The sequence below is a fragment of the Brassica napus genome, chromosome C2, assembly GCF_020379485.1.
Source record: "Brassica napus cultivar Da-Ae chromosome C2, Da-Ae, whole genome shotgun sequence".
In the NCBI taxonomy this organism is placed as follows: domain Eukaryota; kingdom Viridiplantae; phylum Streptophyta; class Magnoliopsida; order Brassicales; family Brassicaceae; genus Brassica; species Brassica napus.
The window spans coordinates 27,978,042-27,998,673 of NC_063445.1; the positions used below are offsets into that span (position 1 = coordinate 27,978,042).

The 20,632-nt window shown below is 32.2% G+C and overlaps 2 long non-coding RNA genes and 1 pseudogene across 2 annotated transcripts; 1 reads left to right on the top strand and 2 right to left on the bottom strand.

The window, feature by feature from the left end:
- Positions 1-7,953: 7,953 nt before the first annotated feature.
- Positions 7,954-9,342, bottom strand: LOC111202619. Its single transcript, XR_002655512.2, has 2 exons — positions 8,833-9,342; positions 7,954-8,742 (listed from the first exon to the last, which is right to left on the bottom strand). It is a non-coding gene; the product is annotated as an uncharacterized LOC111202619 (long non-coding RNA).
- Positions 9,343-13,512: 4,170 nt separating this feature from the next.
- LOC106404816 lies at positions 13,513-14,909 on the top strand. Its single transcript, XR_002655513.2, has 4 exons — positions 13,513-13,848; positions 14,084-14,199; positions 14,310-14,456; positions 14,529-14,909. It is a non-coding gene; the product is annotated as an uncharacterized LOC106404816 (long non-coding RNA).
- Positions 14,910-18,344: 3,435 nt separating this feature from the next.
- Positions 18,345-19,081, bottom strand: LOC106403974 (annotated as a pseudogene).
- Positions 19,082-20,632: the final 1,551 nt, after the last annotated feature.

Consider the following 20,632-nt stretch of genomic DNA (forward strand, 5'->3'; position numbering starts at 1 on the left):
CAAATCTTAACCAAAATAGATTTCTTGATATATTTCGTATTAATATATTAAATACTTATTAGTAATAAATAATAAAATAAAAAATCACACATCATAATCAATTTATATAACATATAAATAAAATGAAAATAATTTATTCATATATTATTAGTATAATACTTTCATAATATAAGTCCAATTGTTATAAATATTGGATTTGTTTACATGTTACACTGTGATATAATAGACGATTAAAATAACAACATATAATTACTGAAAGTAATAAATAAAATTGTTATGTTTTTAAAATGTTATATTAACAATTATATAATACATTTTAATTTACAAATATATATATCATACCAATAGTACAAAGAAAAAAATTAAAGTGAAAACAAATATTTATACGGTCATGGGTCAAGCTCTAGAAATAAACAACAACAACGCAAGATTATTTTTCTTTAACAAATTTATTTCAGTAGAATTTATAGTTGCAAATATATTTATATATTTTATGTATTATAAATTTATTTTCTTTTTTTAAGGGATGCTAAGATTTTGGAATTAGAAAAATTATGACCCATCTCTTTATTATTTTAATTAGAAATTTAAAATTTATATCAGAATATTTTATTAAAATTTTAATTTTAATTTTTATTAGAATTGTAGAGATTAATTTATGATATAAATTTATTTTTAAATATTGCGAATACATCATTTAATATATTTAAAGAAAAACTAAAATCATAAAATAAATACCCGCCCGGTCGGGCGGGTCAAAGGCTAGTTAATTTTAGATATGTATTTTTGTGTGTTCTATAAAGGTAGATCTATCTAATATTCCACTCATTTTCTCTGTTTTAAGCCATTTGAACATTTTTGGATATGTAGGTTTTTCAGATCTAGAAGACTTCTGGGACGATTTATATGTTAGTCATCTAAAATATAATGCGCTAGAAGACTTCCAGGACGAATTACCTGGAAGTTATCTGACAGAGTTTTCTGACATGTCTCCCTTTCATAACAGATATGAGCGTTTTGGTAAGTTTTTATGTCTGATTTTTCTTCATTTGGTAACTTCATGTTGCATAAAGTTCTTACTTTTTTCCTAAACTAAAACTCTCCAAACCCATTCTAATCTCTTTGACTTGAAAACACCAAACTTTATATGAATTTTTCATTTTTGTCTCATGTCTTTTTCACTAATCTATCTTTTTGTTGCATGTTTTTAACCAGATGGTTCTAATCTTCCACTTGGATATGTACTTTGTGTATTGTATAAAAGTAGATCTATATAATCTTCCACTCATTTTCTCTGCTTTTAAACCATTTGAATATTTTTTTATATGAAGGTTTTTCAGATCTTGAGCAAACTTTGGAAGATTTATGGGAAGTCTTCTTGGAAGTCTTCTAAAATATAATGCGCTAGAAGACTTCCAGGAAATCTTCCAAAAGACTTCCTGGAAGTCTTCTGGCGGAGTTTTCTTCCATATCAAGTGGAGTCCAAGCTTGTCTTTGTAGAGAAATGATCTATAATAATTTGTTTATGGTCTTTTCTGTGATTTGCATGTGTACTCCTTTAGTTGTGATTTTTTTTTTGTAAATTTGAAGAGATATTAATAAAAAAATTGGTAAATATGTTCTCATATTCCACAATATTATTTTGCCAAAATTACTTGACATAATTGAATTTATTGATACAACTTCAATAGCAAAACACAATAACAGAAAAATTTAATCAAATTTATTACAACTAAGGGATAAGAATTCTCAAGAAAACTTAGTCAAATTCACAAAAGATAAACCATTACATAAGTTCAAAGATATAACATTTTCATTAGAAGCCTTTTGGGAAGTCTTCTAGCAAAAAACATCATTGATGCATATAACAATAATGATACTTAAGTCATTGATACAACATATTAAAAATCATTTTAACCATTCTACTCACCCATAGCAAAAAAACATCATTGATGCATATAACAATAATGATACTTAAGTCATTGATACAATATTTTAAGAAACAAGTATTTTACCCACTCATAGCAATAATCATCATTGGTGCATACTTAAGAGATGAAAAAAAACAATAGTAACTAGTCAAAACATATCACAATTTTTACAAATTTGTGTTGAAAAACTTAGTCAAATTTAGTAAAATTAAGGCAGAAAACATATTTTGAAAATATGAGTTTTACATATCTTGAAGTTACTTAAAAATACAAGTTATTCAAAAACTAACATACAAGAATTTTCGGGGAAGTCTTCTCGGATCAGGTAGAAACTTTAATAAACATGATTGTTGGTGACCTCATAAATATCACGAGTTAAGTTATAAATTTCATTCAGAAGCTAAAATACTAATTAATAGACATGAATTAACAAGAAAATGTCAAATATTTTTTATAGTTTTAGAGAAAATGAAAGTTTATTAAACATTGACGCAGACGACTTCCACGGAGGTCGTCTGGCAGACTTCTAGGAAGTCATCCATTTAGGTTAGTTTTGCAATTGATTTTTAATTTAGACGACTTACACGGAAGTCGTCCATCTTTATTTGTTAAAAAAAACGAGACGACTTACATGTAAGTCGTCTAGGGAAATGGATTAGTTTTGCATTTGACCGGAATGTGTCAGAAATTTGACTTTTCCTTGACGAAATAGAAAATTAAAAAATCAATATTTTGTTATAGCTGGACGACTTCCATGTAAGTCATCTCAGTTTAGTTTTGCAATTGAAAAATAAAACAAAAACTTATTTTTTTCTAGACGACTTACACGGAAGTCGTCCGTCCGACGACTTACATGGAAGTCGTCCAAGATAAGCAAGGTTTGACCAGAATCTCGGAATAAAATCATGGACGACTTCAATGTAAGTCGTCGGACAGACGACTTCTGTGTAAGTCGTCTAGAAAAAAATAATTTTTTTGTTTTATTTTTCCATTGCAAAACTAACCTGAGACGACTTCCATGTAAGTCATCTAGGTATAACAAAATATTGATTTTTTTTAATTTTCTACTGGACGACTTACGTGTAAGACATCCAGGAAAAGTTAAATTTTTGACACAATCCGGTCAAATGCAAAACTAACCCGTTTACCCTAGACGACTTACATGGAAGCCGTCTCGAATTTGTTTTAACAAACAAAGATGGATGACTTCCATGTAAGTCGTCTATAAAAATACATTTAAAAGTCAGTTGCAAAATTAACCTCTGCATTGACCAGAAAACTTCCATGTAAGTCGTCTACAGCCAGACGACTTACCTGTAGATCGTCTGGACGAACAGATCTGGGTAAAAAACTGATTTCATAGTTTCAACTAGTGAAATAACTTGTTTAGCACACATAAGTCTTCTCCAAGCACCCAGAATCTCAAACAAAAGTGACCCACCAAGAATCGTAAGCTTCAATGGCTCTATGAACCATAAAAAATTTAGAGTCAAAATCTTGGGTTTTTTTTTTATGAATATGAAAAGAAAGTGAAAGAGATGTTGTTTTTAGTTCATAAGAATTGAGAAAGAAAGAGTGTAAATCGATTTTTAGGTGCATTAAGAGCTTCAAATTGGTTGTTCATGGTGGTTGGTGTATTGATGGCAATTCCAATATTTTGAATACTTGAGGAAAGATGAGGGTGATAGAGTAAAATATGCATTTTCAAAAAAAAAAGTGATGGCATTTTCGTGAATAATCTGAACTTTTGAGGGTGAAAGAGGCAAGTCAAAGTTCCAAAAAAAACATGGGTTAGTTTTGTGTTTGACTTCAAGTTTTGAGTCATATTTGCGAAAACCCCTTAAAAGAATTGCCCTTTATTTAAAGATATTATTATCAAATTTTGGCAACAAACATTATTCATTGAAAATTTTATGCGCACAACCAAAAACGATGCACATTAAAAAATATATAGTGACCATATTTGCATAATTAATTATATATTATATATTTGAAAAGAAAAAAAGCACATTGTAAATAAAAGAAAATATATAAAGTATGTACAAAGATGTTTTTATAAACAAAGTATTAATCATGTGGTTAAAACAACCGGTATAATATAGCTCTCTATTAAAAGATCTCACAATTTTAGCTAAAGAATCCGAAATTCAATTATGTGCCCTTGGGATATGAGATATCTTGAAGTCTGGAAAACATATATGCAGCAACTTTATAGCCTTCAATTTTGTTGCAAAGCTTGGCCAAGATTGAGACTCCTTTAACATCGCATTCAGATTTTTGCAGTTTGTTCCAAAGCGCTGACATGACGAATGTTGTAGCATGCTCTCCATCGCCCATCGCAGTGCTTTTACTTCCGAATGTAAAGTAGTCTCTCGTCTCCTTAAGTTTCTCGCTCCCATGAACTGAGTCTTTCCAAAACTATCTGTCCAAACCGAGCTACAACTACTAAACTATTATGTGGAAGTCCATGAACTATCAACCATGCAGTTATTATCCGGGCTTATGATATGAAGTTCCTCGCTACTATGCTCTTGTTGAGCGGGAGTGACCATCTCATTTGCATTAACCATGCTTGCTATTCACTTTCTGAAAATCGGACTAGCTCCAAAGGATCTCTATCAATTCTCCTAAAGAGTTTGTCATTCCGAGCCTTCCAGATATACCAGATAATTCAGGGATAAAGATCTCTGTATAGCTCCGGTTCAACAATGCTATTCTTTCTCCAGAACATGTAATCCATATTGGCATAAATACTTGGTAACAGAAAATGGTTGGGCTAGATGGTGTTGCTGATAGGGACTATACTTGTAGTGCTGGAGGGCATTCAAATATGGCATGAGTAACAGTTTCTTCTGGTTACCCATATCTTGGGCAATAATTATCGCATCTCATATTATGGCAGTTCAGGTTTCTCGTTACAGCCACATGTCCTGTTATCAGTGGCCAAATAAGATTACATATGTTCTGAGGTTCTTTTACTTTCCAAACAAAGGCTTGGAGTTTGGTTATACTGGGCTCCAATACCTCCATCTCTTCCTCAGTCCTCAATAATTTACCAGTATCCATATTTAACAGTGTACTTGCCATTCCCAGTGTAGTTCCAGCAGAATGTATCACGGCGATGAGTTGAGCTTATGGCCAAACTCCTTATGAGAGGTATATCAGCAGGGGCAACATATTCCTCCAGTAATCCAAAATCTCATTCCTTTGATTCTCGATTAACAAGGTCGCTAACTCTCATGTTCAGCTACAATACTGGGGCAGAAGGACAAGCCGGCCTAGCTAGTGTGGTAGGTCCTCCCACACTTTGACCTCATATCCAGAGTGTATCTTCTGTCTGATCCCCAATAGCAGTAGTTTTCGTGCCTCTGAAATGCTGGTCCACACATAGGTTGGACTCCTTACAGAGATTGTTCGTAAAGGCAAACTCATTTTGTAGTATCTTCCCCTCAAAAATTGAGCCACTAACGAATCTGGGTATTTAACTAGTCTCCAACGTTGTTTTGCTAGTAAAGCCAAATTGAACTCATGGATCATACAAAAACCAATCCCGCCCTCTTCTCTTGGCAAACATAGCTTTTTTTTCCATTTTGCCTAGTGAATCCCTATCTTTGGTGGATTTGAGCTCCACCAATGCAATGGCACTTGCGAAATTTTCACATATCTCTAGCGGGAGCAAAAAGTTAGACATAACATATGTCGGAAGAGATATCAAGATAGATTTAATCAAAACTTTCTTTCCTCCTTTTGAAAGTAATATACCCGTCCATCCATTCACTCTATTCATTAATTTTTCCTTGAGAAATGCAAAGAGTTTGCATTTGGATCTGCTAATATCTTCTAGAATTCCTAAGTATGTCCCCATTCCTCCTTTATTCTGGATTCCAAGTGTATCTTTAACATGATGTCTAACATTTGCGCTGATCCTCTTACCAAACAGTAGAGAGGATTTCTCAAAGTTGATACATTGGCCTGATACTTTTCCATATTTCCTGACTACGTTTATCACTTCTTCACATTCATGGGGCTCCGCCTTAAGAAGAAAAGGCTATCATCAGCAAATAGAATGGGATACCCAGGGGCACGCGTATGTAACGCGCAACTCCATTATCTTCCCGGTTCTCTGCAGGATTAAGAAGGATAACGAGCGCTTCTGTGCATAGAATAAAAATGAAAGGAGACACCTCTCTCTGGAACAATATTTCCTCTTGGTTGACCATTCATAAGCACCTTGTACTTAACCAAAGTGATACAACGCATTATCCATCCAATCAATGTTTCCGAGAATCTCATCTTCCGCATAATTCTTCAACGAACGACCACTCAATCTTATCATACGCTTTACTCATATCCGTATTAATGGCTATCCTTTTATTTCATCCACTTGGTTTAGTTCTCAGAGCATGAAATATTTCCTGGGCAATTATAATATTGTCTGAAATCTGTCTCCTATCAACAAAAGCTGACTGGGTTTCTGAAATTCTGTATGGTAGAACTTTCTTTAATCTCTGGCATAAGACCTCATATATTAGCTCGTAACTAAAATTACACAAGCTAATGGGGCGATACTGAGATTCACTCGGCTTAGTTATCTTTGGGATGAGGCAGATATTTTTATCATTTAGTCCACTCGCCATCAACCCTTCAAAGATGAATTGATTAACCAAATGAGTTAAATCCTCCTTTACAATATCCCAAAATTTCTAATAAAAGAGCGTTGTCATCCCATATGGCCTTGGAGCCTTCTCTCGATGCATACAAAGAGTGTTAATTTGACCTCCCATTCAAAGACTAGAGCTGTAAGATCGTCATTAGTTGACTCAGTAATCGTTGTGGATACCTTAGATAGCGCTTCCTCAATATCTTCTGGGATAGAGGACTCAAAGATTTGCCTTAAATAACTAGTAGCAATGGCTACCAATCCTTCCTCATGCTCAAAAACATTTCCATTTGCATCTAAAAGCTGTGTGATTTTATTCCTCGCTCTCCTTTGCTTTGTCAATGCATGGAAATGTTTTGTGTTTCTATCGCCTTCTTTTAGCCAGAAAACTCGACTTTTTTGTTTCCAGAACATCTCCTCCGCCTTAAGAGCATCATATAGTTCCTTCAAAGCTTCTGCTATTTCTTCGGTCGTAGCATCATCATTTGAGTACAGATCCTCAACCTTCTCTTTAAGATCCTTCACAAGTTTTTTTGGGTTCAAATTGTGATGTCTCTTCCACTGACTTAAGGCTTTACAGCAACTCGAAATATGCTTCATAATATTTGCGCCAGGAGGAAGATTTAGAGATTTTCATCCCTCAAGAATGACTTGTCTTAGTTCCTCATTATTCAGCTACCTTTAGTCAAATTTGAAATTTTTGGACTTTCTCGTTGGTTTTGTAAGAATGTCTGCTAGGATCGGACGATGATCCAATCCCATAACCTCATATAATTCATAGCAGAATGAGGAAACTTCTCATGCCAATCCTCATTTCGAATAGCTCTGTCTAGGCGGCATCTTACAATTGTTTTTTCTACTCTCTTTCCAACCCATGATAACATGTTCCCAGTAAATGGGAACTACAACATCCCACAATCGCTTCGCATCTACTTAAAAGTAGAAACGAGCTGTCAAAACGTTGTCTTCCTCCTTCCCTTTCATTATGACCAGTGATTTCATTAAAATCTCTTTTTCTTGTTGTTAAGAAACAGGTAAGACGTTCCCAAACTTGGTCTCTTCGTTCTAACACAAGGTCTCCATAAACAAACGTCATAAATATTCTAATTCTGTCAATTACTACCTCAATGTCAATCATTATCTTATTTGAAAATAAAACATTAATTTAAAATTCAGCCATAGAAAAAGGAGGTAATCCTCCGTTGAGACCAAGTGGCTCAACGGTAAAACAATCAAATTATACGTCGGCCTGAATGTTTTGCAACAGCAGCTTCTTATTCTTCGTTTCAGAAAGGAATACAAATCCTGAGTGATACTTCTAACATATTTCCGTGAGGCGTCTAACTGTGAGGTCATTCCCAATCTCTCGATAGTTCCGGCTTAATATTTTCATCGATGAAGACCAGATGGTTTACAGGTTCGCATCACTCGCATATCAGAAAAATATGAATGATCCATGGATTGATTTCTCTTTTTTAAAAAAAAAAAATCCAATGAAATCTTTAATTATCTTGCATAATAATTCAAATGAATTATTTTTATTGTAGAATCAAGGGAATTCTTTATGTCGGTAAAGTGGCCAAATCCTGAATGAAGGGAGATTCTGTTAAACACCGATTTCCACTCTTGTAATGAAGTCAGCTAAAGCATCGCTTGGAGAGAAGCATTTGACGTCAACACGATCGCAGGTACAGATCGATTAAAGCCAAAGAGCTTTAGACAATGAATGGTGAAGGGGGGTGTCAATGTTTCTTGAATCGCAGGCACAAGAGTTTGGAAGTAACGATCTCAGTACTGAAACCTATGATCCTTTGTCTGTAGTGAAACAAGAAAAGAGAACAGGGGACCAGATCGAATCCAGTACGCAACGACGAACCGGAATAGAAAGAATCTCCGGTGCTTGACCTGATCACGAATCCACCGATCTGAAGAGCTACCAATACGCGATCTCGGTTTCAGAGTGGAACAAAAGCATAGCCGAGGCAATCAAAGCCGTATGAGCTTGATCACAGAGACACCAAATTAGTGTCGAGACAGAGATCTATAAGTGATGCTCTGCTTTTGTGTTCCTTAAAGCAAACCTCTTGATCGGACTGGAACAGATCGCAAAAAACGATTGTTACTGACTTGGATCACGTTTACAGGATCAATCTAATGCCAAAGAACAATAGATCAATCAGTCTCGAAAGTCTCAATTGAGAACTTTCAAAATCGCCAAAGGAGCCACGCCTCGAAAAATACCTAGTTTAATGTGAAATACAAAAGGAGATCGCATATTGCTGAGAACAGACGAAGCAATGGTACAGATCCAGAAACTTGATCGAGAAGAAAGGATAAGAACGAAGATGATGCAGAGCCGGCGTCACCAACAGACGACAAAGATCGATCTGGTGATGAGAGACTATTCGATCACCAATGAGTGAACATCTCAAGGTAGAATAACTATCCTATTAAAACAGAATGCCCGTTTTGGAGGTGCCCTTCGTTTCTAACAATATTTATAGACTAGGATGTCCATTTCTATAAAAATTGTTTAAAAAATGTGGTATGAAAAAATAAAATTTATATTTTTGAACGAATTAATATTTTTGGCCATTAAAAAATTTTTTTTAATTTTTTTGTTAATTACATAATTTGTTTACTGATGAGCTTATCTCATTTTTTAAAATATTTTAAGTAAAAAATCACTTATCGCATAAGAACCAAACGTTTATGCCGAAGAATCTCAGGCCTACTATTTAGTTACAATGAAACTATGTCAACTCGGTTTTATATGTTAACATAAACACCTATTAAAATAAAATTATCTATTCAAATGATTTTATAATAATTGTATCTTATTATAGAAAAAAATTTAAACCTTGATCACAAAAGCCTATATGAGACTTTTAACAATTTTAGTAATTTATACTCGTTTTGTAAAATTCAAAATACAACTTATACAAAAAAAAATCTAAATTTTTATTATTTGATTAATGTAATTGTGCAATTTATTTTAATAATAAATATTTAAACAAAAATGATAGAAAGTATACATATAGTTGGCAAATCTTTATTATTTAAAATCATTAATTACCATATATATCTTAATCACATTAGGTAATTCTGTAAGTTTTATTTAATGAAAGAATATATAATAATTTCAATTTGATAAATGAATGGTCCATAATGGACATACTATATAATATAACATTCCTTGACAATTTAATTTTGGACTAACAAAATTCTAAATTGATTCTCAAGCCGCCACATAAACAAAATTAGCATTCCAATTACGTGACAACTTATCATAGCACTTTTTTTAATTAGTACAAACTATAAGCTATAACTTTTTAAATGTTTCTCTATTAATATATAGATAATATGTGCCATTGGATTATTTTTTAAACATGTGCTTTTTAATTATATTATTATTATTCCACTAAATCTTTTTTCTAACAAACAATATATTGCTTTTTATCTATTCCTTTCAACTAAATCGTTTAGGCATAAAAAAATTATCTATATTATTTCTATTAATGATACCAATCTCGTGATAAATTCAGCAAGAAATCTAGGCTTGATTTTGGAGACTGGAGCTCACGAGCCACCGCTAAACCAACGACTCCGGCACCAATCACGACGGCATAGACTCTTTCTTTAGCTATCGTTTCTGCTGCACTGTTTAATCCTCTAGAGATTCTTCTTCAACTGTCCGCAAGGTATTTGTGAAATCTGTGGCTGAATTGTAAAATTATTTGATGGCATCTTTTGATATGTTGAGCATGTGTTGTTCTTGAGTCCGTCGATGGTTTTAACGTTTCTTTCAGTGAGTTGATTAATGGAATTTCAATTACTTCAACTGTTTTTCGTTTTTTTTTTAAAATTACTTCAACTGTAAAGTTAGCTCTTTTGTTTATCAGCTTATAGTTAAAACCACACAAATGCTTCCCTCAGACAAAAAATGCTGATGTTTGATGCTCAGTTAGATTTCTTTTAAAAAAATATTTAATTAGATTGTGAAATTGGTATTCTGAAAATTTGTGGTCTAGGACGTAGCTGCATCTAGGTCAGAAGAACATTTCTTCTAGCTGTTAAATGGGATTAGCCATCACTGTGGCATTACCTAATTGTGAAAAAGTAAGTTCTCGCTGTTTGCTTGGGGTGTTATTATGTGTGTCATTTCCTTCGTCATGCACGGCATTCGTTGATCAGACATCAAGGACAATTTATTCACTTTGGAAACATCATTGCCATGTGGCGTTAGTGGTTACATTTCTTTTTCAAAAGGTATGTTATTAACTTTGGAAGCATCATACATCATTGCCACGGCCATCGTTGATCATATTACTAGATTTTCATATTATAGATTTTCATTAACTAAATTCTTAACTTAATTCAGGGCTTTGCGTTAAAATGCTATATAAAATCTTTAACAACTATTTTACATGGTTTCATAATTAAAATATTGTTGAATAACAGTATTTTGTTTTTCAACTGATATCTTTAACAAAATTGATTTTGTTCTTTGTTTACGAGATATTATTTTATGCTAACAATATTTTTGTATAATCATCCTAAATAATTGTAACAAATTTAAGTATTTGACTCATTTGAGTTACACAATTTTATTCTATAATTCATAAAAGATTTGAATATTTTGTGAGGCTACTCATAAGAATAACTTGTGATTACATTTTGAAAAGATTTGTGCTTTTAAAAAATAAAAAATATAAGTATATTTAAATATATAACTTCCTTAATTTAAATATATTTTGATAATAATCCTAACTAAATTGTAAGACAAATATATATTTGAATATTTTTTTATCATACAAAATTTTAATATTTAATTTATAAAAGATGTGTATATTGCGCTTTCATTTTGAAAATATTATGTGCTTCCAAAATTGAAAAATAGAAATATACTGGAATAAATTACTTCTTAAATTTGATATATAGAAATTCCATAATTTTGAAAATATTTAATGAGAGATTTTGCATATATCAACTTCCATAATGTGTAAGAAGATATTATTCTGAATAACTTGTGCAATACTAAATATTAATAAATCTACTCTATTTGGTATTGATTACGATTTATAAAGTATAGAAAACTAGATTATAATATCTATTAATTTATATGAACCAAAAATTTTAAAATTGAAATTTGATCCACGATATATAGAAAATTAGAAATTATAAAAAGATATTAGATCCACATTATATATCAACTTACATAGTATTTATAACTTTATTATAGACAGTGAATCCATGTCCAAGCTGCATGTGGCCACTCGTAGATTAACATGGGGTGATCACCAGCCCCCCTGGATGCCTTCGACGGGTTCCCCGGCGGGTTATGCGCAGATTTCCGGTGGACGGTCATTAGGCGCTAGTCAGGTATCTTTTGGGGCATCCGGATACCAGGGTCATAAAAAAAAACCATTGAATAGGCCATTTATAATATAAAAAAATTAATATCCATACAGTTTTGGTTTTGTTTCACAAATATTTGCTATGAACCAAACAAAAAAACAAAACCACACCGATTCAATAACAATTCATATATTTTGTAAAAGAAAAACTGAAACCAAATTGAAAGAAAATTGAGAACCGAACTATCCAAAATACAATTTATATATCTAAAATAATAATTATATTTAGTTTTTAATTATCAAGTATTCTAAAAGTACTATTTGTAAACTAAACTACCCACAATTTGGATTATCCTATTACTTTTTATCCAAAATATTTTAAATTATCCTAATTCTCCTATAGAACTGAATCACCAAAATATTTTTATCCAAACTATTTAAATTTATCCTAAAAAACAAAAAATTTAAAAATAAATTTTTTATCTGAATTATTCAAAACTATCCAAAAATGGGAACCGAACCTGAACCTAATTGAACTCAAAATTTTATCAGATTTTTAACATTGTTATTCGAACAATACCGAAAGCCATAATAACTAAACCGAAACTAAATCCAAATTCATAAAAAAAACTAATGGTTCTTATATCTATTGAACCGAAAAAACGAAAACCAGAACCGAACCGAACCAAAACTAAAAAGAAAAAACTGGAACTGAACCAAAAACCGAACACTCATGCTTAAACTTATAGCGAGCCAACAAATGGGTTAATAAATTTATCAAAAAAAATAGTCTTGGCTTTTAAAGTTCGGATCAAAATCTAGTTGTATACTTAAAAATCCACCAAAAATCCAGGTTGTCGATATGTTCATCACCCAAGGCATCCTCAATTCTAGGCATGACCTGTAACAAACATAAATGATGTCTTTTTATTCAATTATTACCTTATGTTGTAATTATATACTTTCTCCATTTTTTAAAGTTTTTTTTTAAGTTTTCACGTATATTAAAAAATCTAATAGTATTTATATTTAAATTTATTATTTTTTGCTTTACATTTTTAATAACTATCAATCAGTAACATTTAATCAATTCAAAAACATTTAGTTAACATTTTCCTAAAAATTATATAACTTATTAATATCAAATAATGAATAATATCAACTAATGAAACTATTTATAAATATAGAAAATCTATTTTTGTTAATCAAGAAATTTTTAAAACAGAAGAAGTAAATACAGTAGGAATTTAACAATGGTTTCATTCTTTAACTTTTAGAGCTAATTGGAGTAATCTATCTAAACTAATAAAAGAGAGTTTTCTCTCTTTCTCCTGCTGCCACATCATCCATAGTAGGGGGCAAAAAAATGACACGTGTCTGCCTTTGGTTTCAATTCTTTCTCCTATTTTTCGGCTACGAAACTTAATAATCGCGGGCTCCAATATATTTACGGCCCATTGCATGTTTCGTATAATGGGCCATTCAGCCGGTTAGCACTATTAGCCCACTCTACCCCATTTGTTTCGTAAGTGGATATGAGCCCATTTTTTGACCTTTCAATGTTTACAACTGGGCCCAACAGGAGCAACCCCACTCCAGTGACAGTCGTCCTCTCCAAACCCTAACTTCTGATTTTCCATCTGAGAGAAGAGCAGAGTAACGCATGCGACTCCCTTTAAGAGGTTGCCATTAACCTTCACATTCATTCTCATTTACACGACAACCCACTAAATCTCATTAATTTCCCATGACCGCCCTCTTCAGCTTCTCCGCAATCTCTCACCTATAAAAAGGCATCTCTGGCGCCATGGTTCTTATTCATTTGGCTTCTCCACTCAACACACAGGCACTAACCTTTACCGGCAATTGTGACCTCCCAGCTATCGCTGTCCTAAAAAAAGTAAGTCATATGACCATTAATTTGACATATAGAACGCTGTTCTCAAGTTTACTTATTCCCATTGGAAAATGATTTTGTCGTAAGGTGTCTGAATCCTTATTGCTTGATTTGTCTTTTCTCAAATTCTGCTTTTTTTTTTTATAAATTAATTTTGATTTTTCGATGTTTTTTGTTTAAATTGATTTTTCGATGTAAATAGATAAAACAAATTACTTTATATGTTTGTGTGATGCAGAAATGGTAAGCTTTCTCACGATTGGTGGCGGAGGAAACCTAGGAGGGATAACAACAGGTGATGCCTTCACCTATCTCAAAGCTGTTATAGGATATCTTTCAAGACAAGAAAGACAAGTATGACACTTTCCTCAGAGTTAACAAATACCCTTCTTGTCACTTCCATTTTTGGTCCTACAACAGGAAGTGTGCTTAGTTTCTTGGTGTCTCATGTTTGTTTTTTATAGTTGCCACTAATGGCGTCATAGCAAGAGTAAGAGAGTTGTTCAAGGGCTATGACGACTTGCTTTCGGGGTTTAATATTTTCTTGCCCAAGGGATACAAAACCCTTTCGTAGAAGAAGGCAGTGGATCTCGGAGAAGCTACCGATCAGGGTATGTATCTAATGTTGTAGAATCATATACCTTTTTAGTCATGGATCTAAAACAGTTAACTTATAACTGCAGGTGCGCTTTGGGAGCGATAACCGTGCATATAAGAAGTTTCTAGACATCTTTAACATGTATAGAGGGGAAATCAGACTATCTCTGATGTATAACAAGATGGTGTGTTTACAGTTGATCAGGTTCTTCTTATTACTCTCTCTCCGGAAGGAATAACTACCAGGTGATAAGAGTTCTCCAGATCCTGCCATGCATCCAAGGAATTTTGAGAAGTTCTACTCCTAGATTATTCTTTCTAAAAGATGCTCATATCTTTGTTAATAAGATGACGAAATATAGTGTGAAAACTGATTTCTCAATATACTAAGTTGCTGTAAAGAAACTTTATATATTACGAGACTCGACCTCTTTACGTAAAAGAATAAATTCACTTCTTAGAGCACTCTTCTTTACCGTTAAAATATTAGAAAATAATCAAGAGCAAGGAGAGGAGGAGATTAATCTCTCCGATTAAAATATCAACAACATTTTTTGAAAGACTCTTGAGATAGTTGGCATTGTACAAATGATCCATGCAATTTTTATGATCATAAATTTATTGTATAACTACAATATATTTAAAATATTACTTTATATTGGTGAAACTGGATGCTCTTAGAGTTTTACGGCCTCTGTGTTAATAAGATGACGAAATAGACTCCTAAACTGATTTCTCATTATAACAAGGATGACAATCCTTCACAGAAATTCTAATCTGTCCTAGAGAAAACAACACAATTCGCTGTGCACCCACTTCCTTTCTCTGTTACTATGAAACAGCAGTTACTTACTAATATTATTAGGAGATCTCGAAGACTATGAATTCACCTAGAATATATTACCATGTAACTATTAGGAAAGTATTAATGTATAAGTTAGATTTCCTATTCTATTATGTAAGGAACTTGCTAGACAAGTTATGTATCTGTATCAATAAGCCTATTGGCTAAGTTAAAGAGATCAGAGATAAACTATTACAGTACTTGGGTTTTGTCCAAATGTGACAAATATACTTGCAATAAATTGCTACAGCTGTTACAAATGCTACAAATAAGCAATAGGTCATAAAAACAAAGTAATCATAGTCAAAGCCTTCTAAAGTATAACGTCGTATTCACCAGCCCCTACCAGAGAAACATGCGGAAGCTCGAACCACCGGCTAGCTGCCATGTGAATGAAATGGAAAATTACTGCAACACTTGCTTATACTTCAAGCAGATCAAGCAATTTGTTCCATTCCTCTGAGACTATGCTAATGTCTCTGATTTAAGTAGAACACCACCCCGTGGTTTCCGTATTACTTAGCATATTACAAGAGTCACTTATGTTTTCGGCATTTTCTTATTAATAAATTCCATATAAGAAAAACAAATCTTGAACACGGTTCAAACATAATTGGCTATGCCTTCGTACAGTTGGAATCAGAATACCGTATACAATCGAAGCAATGCTAATGAACTATACGACCAAAGCATGATCTGTTGTTCAACACCTGTTTACAGACACTTTTTTCTATCATAACTGTTACCCTTCCAACCCAGCCCTTAAACCCCCAACTTTACAAAGAAGCTGTTCAATTTCCTGACAACTCGCTATACTTCATGCTCCCTCCTATTTATAGCCATCATTTGTGAACTTAGGGATCATTTTATTGTTACACTGAACGATCACAAAAAAAAAAGTTCCACCGGAGATCTGATCAAAGGTAACCGGGAGAAAGCCTACGGAAAGAACATGATTCTCATCATACCCCCAAGACGTTGCCATACCGATAACCTACTTGAGAGATGTCCTAATTATTCCATTACAAACAGAGTGATAAAATCATCCGTTTTGTTATGTGATACCACAGCCGTTCACAAATTACCATGTTCAGTCTGCAAGCATCTTCTTCTTCATGACACTTGATTTACTCACTTTTCATTTACGTTTTTCCATTTCTATAATAACTTCCTTCTACCACAAATTGCATGATTTGGTTTTAAAGTTTTACTTACGGGCCTCTAAACATTTACATTATTAAAAAAATATTCATTAGTTATTTCTACATCTACTAAACTTATATATTAGACGCTAACATAAAATTCCAAAAAATAAGATTTAGCGACCAATTTGCTCCAAAATAAAATGTAAAAATAAGAAGATTTCTTGACAAACAAGTTAATACTCACGCTACCTAACTTAAAAAAACATCCAGCAGCCTTTTTCAGGTAAGAAAAGGCCTTGACCACGAGTCACACAACTAAAATAACAAAACAAAAAAACCGTGGCTCCTTTATCACTCGGTTGTCTATGCTAAAGAGATTACCCACTAAAGATCGATTAATCACTCGGGGATTAGTAGTTCCTGATATGTATGTGTTGTGGACTTCTCAAGTCGAATCTCACCAGCATCTCTTCTTTGAGTGTTTTTATACTGGTGCTATTTGGTCTAAGTTCTGTGACATATTTATTACCTCTCCTCCAACAGATCTTTCCGCTGCAGTCTCGATGTGTTTGAGTTGCCAGGGTGTTTATTCATCATCGCAGGTGAAAATTGTTATGAAGCTACTTGTGCAGGTTATTGTTTATTCTCTATGGAGAGAGCGTACTGGCCAAATATTTAGAGACATCAGTCCCCAACCGATGGTTTTCTTCAAGATGGTGGACCAGCAAATAAGAGACAGGTTGCTCTCCTTTTCACCGGGTCCAAATGATCTCACTCTCTTCTAGAGTTTTACTTTTGGTTTATTGATCTTTTTAGCTAATGTTGTTTTTCAGTTATTTACTTTTTTTGCTATCGTAATAAGTTGCTCTTGCAACATGTAAAATTCATAAAATGGTTATAAATCTTAACATTTTGACCAAAAAAAATTATAAAAAAAAATACCCAAATTCTTCTAACAGAGCCAGCTACACAATCACTAAACATACTACAATTTCCAAATTTTATGAAGGCCCAACCAATGTGCCGGCTACCAAACAGACCCAATTTTAAAATCCTAAATTAACAAGATTTACACATTCGTGCTTCAAACTTCAGTACAAAACCTGACCAAACCCGTAACTACCTACAAATTTAGGATCTCCCTAAGAAAGCATACTCTTAAACTAAATGCAATATATAGTAAAACTCCAGTAAACTGTTCTTTCGAAAACAACACTTCCAATCACTAACACACACCACGAATAACATTTTCATCCAAAACATAGTATAAAGAAAATAACATCAACACCCCGCGCGTAGCGCGGACAAACCACTAGTTATTAATATATTGTAGAAGAGTCACGTATTTGTCTTATGGGTGTTTGAAGATACAACAGTGAAAGGTCATGTGCACTTCTGAGTTGTGACTCTGTTTTGAAAATTGGAAAACTTGCTAAGTTTGATCAAGGAGAAGAGAGAAGAAAACATCGAGAGAGTTATATAACAGCACTTTAAAGTGACACACGCTCGTACTGAAGAAAGGAGTTTTAATGAGCAAGAAAGCAGGATGATAAGAAAATAAATAGCTAATCACTCAGGAGGCTTCAAATTCGATACCGTAGAGGAAGAAGCAGCCAATTAAGGTCCGAACCAATTCGGAGTTTCATGTTTCTAAATCTATGTAGTTAAGCACTTGGTACTTGATTTCTCTCTTTCTCTCGCAGTAGAAATAAACAATGTTGGTCATATTTGATATCTTTTATAGAATTTTTCAAGGTTTTTAGACTATTTTCAAACTTTTATAGAATTTCTAATACAAAAAAGTTAACAAAAAAACACAAATGTATTTTGCTCATAGAATTTGAGAAATTCAAGGATCAAATACAAAAAAAAAAATTGATAGAAGTCCCAAGAAAAATAAAATCGAAAAATGGTCACTGATCACCAAGAATGCTCTTGATAATGTCAGAATCACCTAAAACCAGTCAAAAAGACAAAACTCATTAGTAAGAATCAATGAAGAACGAACAACAAGTTTGGCTGGTAAAAAAAAGTAGGTAAGTAGGTTTTGGTCTTTTTACCAGGATCAACAAATGCTCAGACAAGAAACACGGAAGTATTTTCCACAAGCTGTCCCTAAATCAACGTTATCTGAAACCCCCATGTGACAGATGAATAACACGGTCAAGCAAAACTTGATGCACAAGTAAGTAATAAAGAAAGACCTAAAAGATCATGTTTTCTTGAAACATGAAACTAAGCTTAAAGAAAGTAACTCACTTCCATTGTAGTGGTGAACACCAACTTTGGCGAGCATTGCGTAATATTCAATCTCCGATCTTCTCAACGGTGGGCAGTTCGAGGAGATGAGAATAAGCTTCCCTGCGAATGTAAAACACACCAGAATCAGTCAATAGCTACAAAAGCTAAAAACATATTGATCTATGCACACTACTAAATTACCTTTAGAGCCACGAAGAGATTTGAGGACAGACTTGTAACCAAGAGTGTATTTACCACTCTTCACTACAAGAGCCAATCTACTGTTGATTCCTCGTGAGACTTCTTCTGCACGCAACCATTGTAACGTGAAGTACGTTTGAGATGACCATAGAGAATCAAACTGTTATTGATACATAACACGACATACCGTTTTCTTGATCGTCACCATTCTTGCTAGCAACAGCGGAGGAGAGATCGAGAAGAAGACGAAACACGACGACAAACGCCGCTTAAGAACTTTTATAGTCTGTCTAATAATTTAGGGTTTTGCTCTTTCAATTTATCGTGAAATTACGATTATTCACCTTAGTTTTATGTACTTTTTCATATGTTTTGTACAATTATATGAATTATAAATGATTGATGTTGTACAAAACATACAAAAAGTACATTAAAAAGTTATGCAACATCAGTTTGTACTTTTTGTATGTTTTGTACAATCACCTATGTATTAATCCCGAAGCATTACAACATGTTTTCGTAGCCACGTGTCATCACTAATGATTCTTAAAAAATTTAGAAAATTAAGTTAGTCCATATAAATATATATTATAATTTTTATTAAACTAAATATCAAATTTATTAGTAATGTACAAAAAAATATTTTAAATTCTTTCCTTAAATAAAAGTTATGAAATTACCTAATATAATTAACATATATATGATAAATAATGATTATGAATAATACATATTTGATAATAATTTTTGTATCTTCTCTCTTTTTGTTTAATTTTATACTATTAAAATAAATTAAACAATCACATTAAGCATATAATAAAAAAATTAGATTTTTCATATATGTTATATTTTGAATTTTTTCAAACGACTATAAATTACTAAAAATGGTAAAAGTCTCACACAAATTTGTTTGTAATCAATGGTTTAACTCTTTTTTTTGTTCATATTATATATATATATATTAATATCATTTAAATTAAATTATATTCTATACAAAAAAATATAAATATAAAATATAAAAATATCTTAATTTCAAAATTTTCATTAAAAATTTATTGAGATCTTAATATTTTAAGTTTGAAATTTTTATTAAAAAATCTCACATTAAAAGTTTTATGATTAACAGTTTAAATTTTTGTTACAGTAAATATACAAATGTTAATAAAATCATATGAATAGGAAGTGTCAATAATAATCTATGTCAATATCACATTATATACCATATAAAATAAATAAAATGATTGTTTTGATTTATTTACCAAAAACATGATTGTAAATAAACAAAATGTATTGATTTTTATTTACGTTTCCACTCTAATGTATATACTTTTATGTATATAAATTATTTGTTAAATAGGTGGTTTCTAATATGTTATTTGATGATCATGACAATCCCAGAAATACACTTCTTTAAATTGAAGTGATATTTAATATTGGAAGCACAATATATATTATTTCATTCAGATCAAATAATTTAGTCTTGATTTTTATTTCTAAAAATATTTTAATGAAAATATCATGACAAGATTCCAATCAACTCTTTTTGAGTTTGTTCGAAGAATGAAAGATTCGATCATTCGTCTAATATTTGTTTCTCCATAATACCCTATCTAGGCATTATAATTGTAAGAATGAGAGATTTGAATTATTTATTATAAGTTTTCTGGTTTATCATTTAATAAATCAACACAGTTCTTAGTTTGTACGTAGTTTACATATACTAGAATAGTAAAGTATTATATATATTTTTTATCGGTATGTA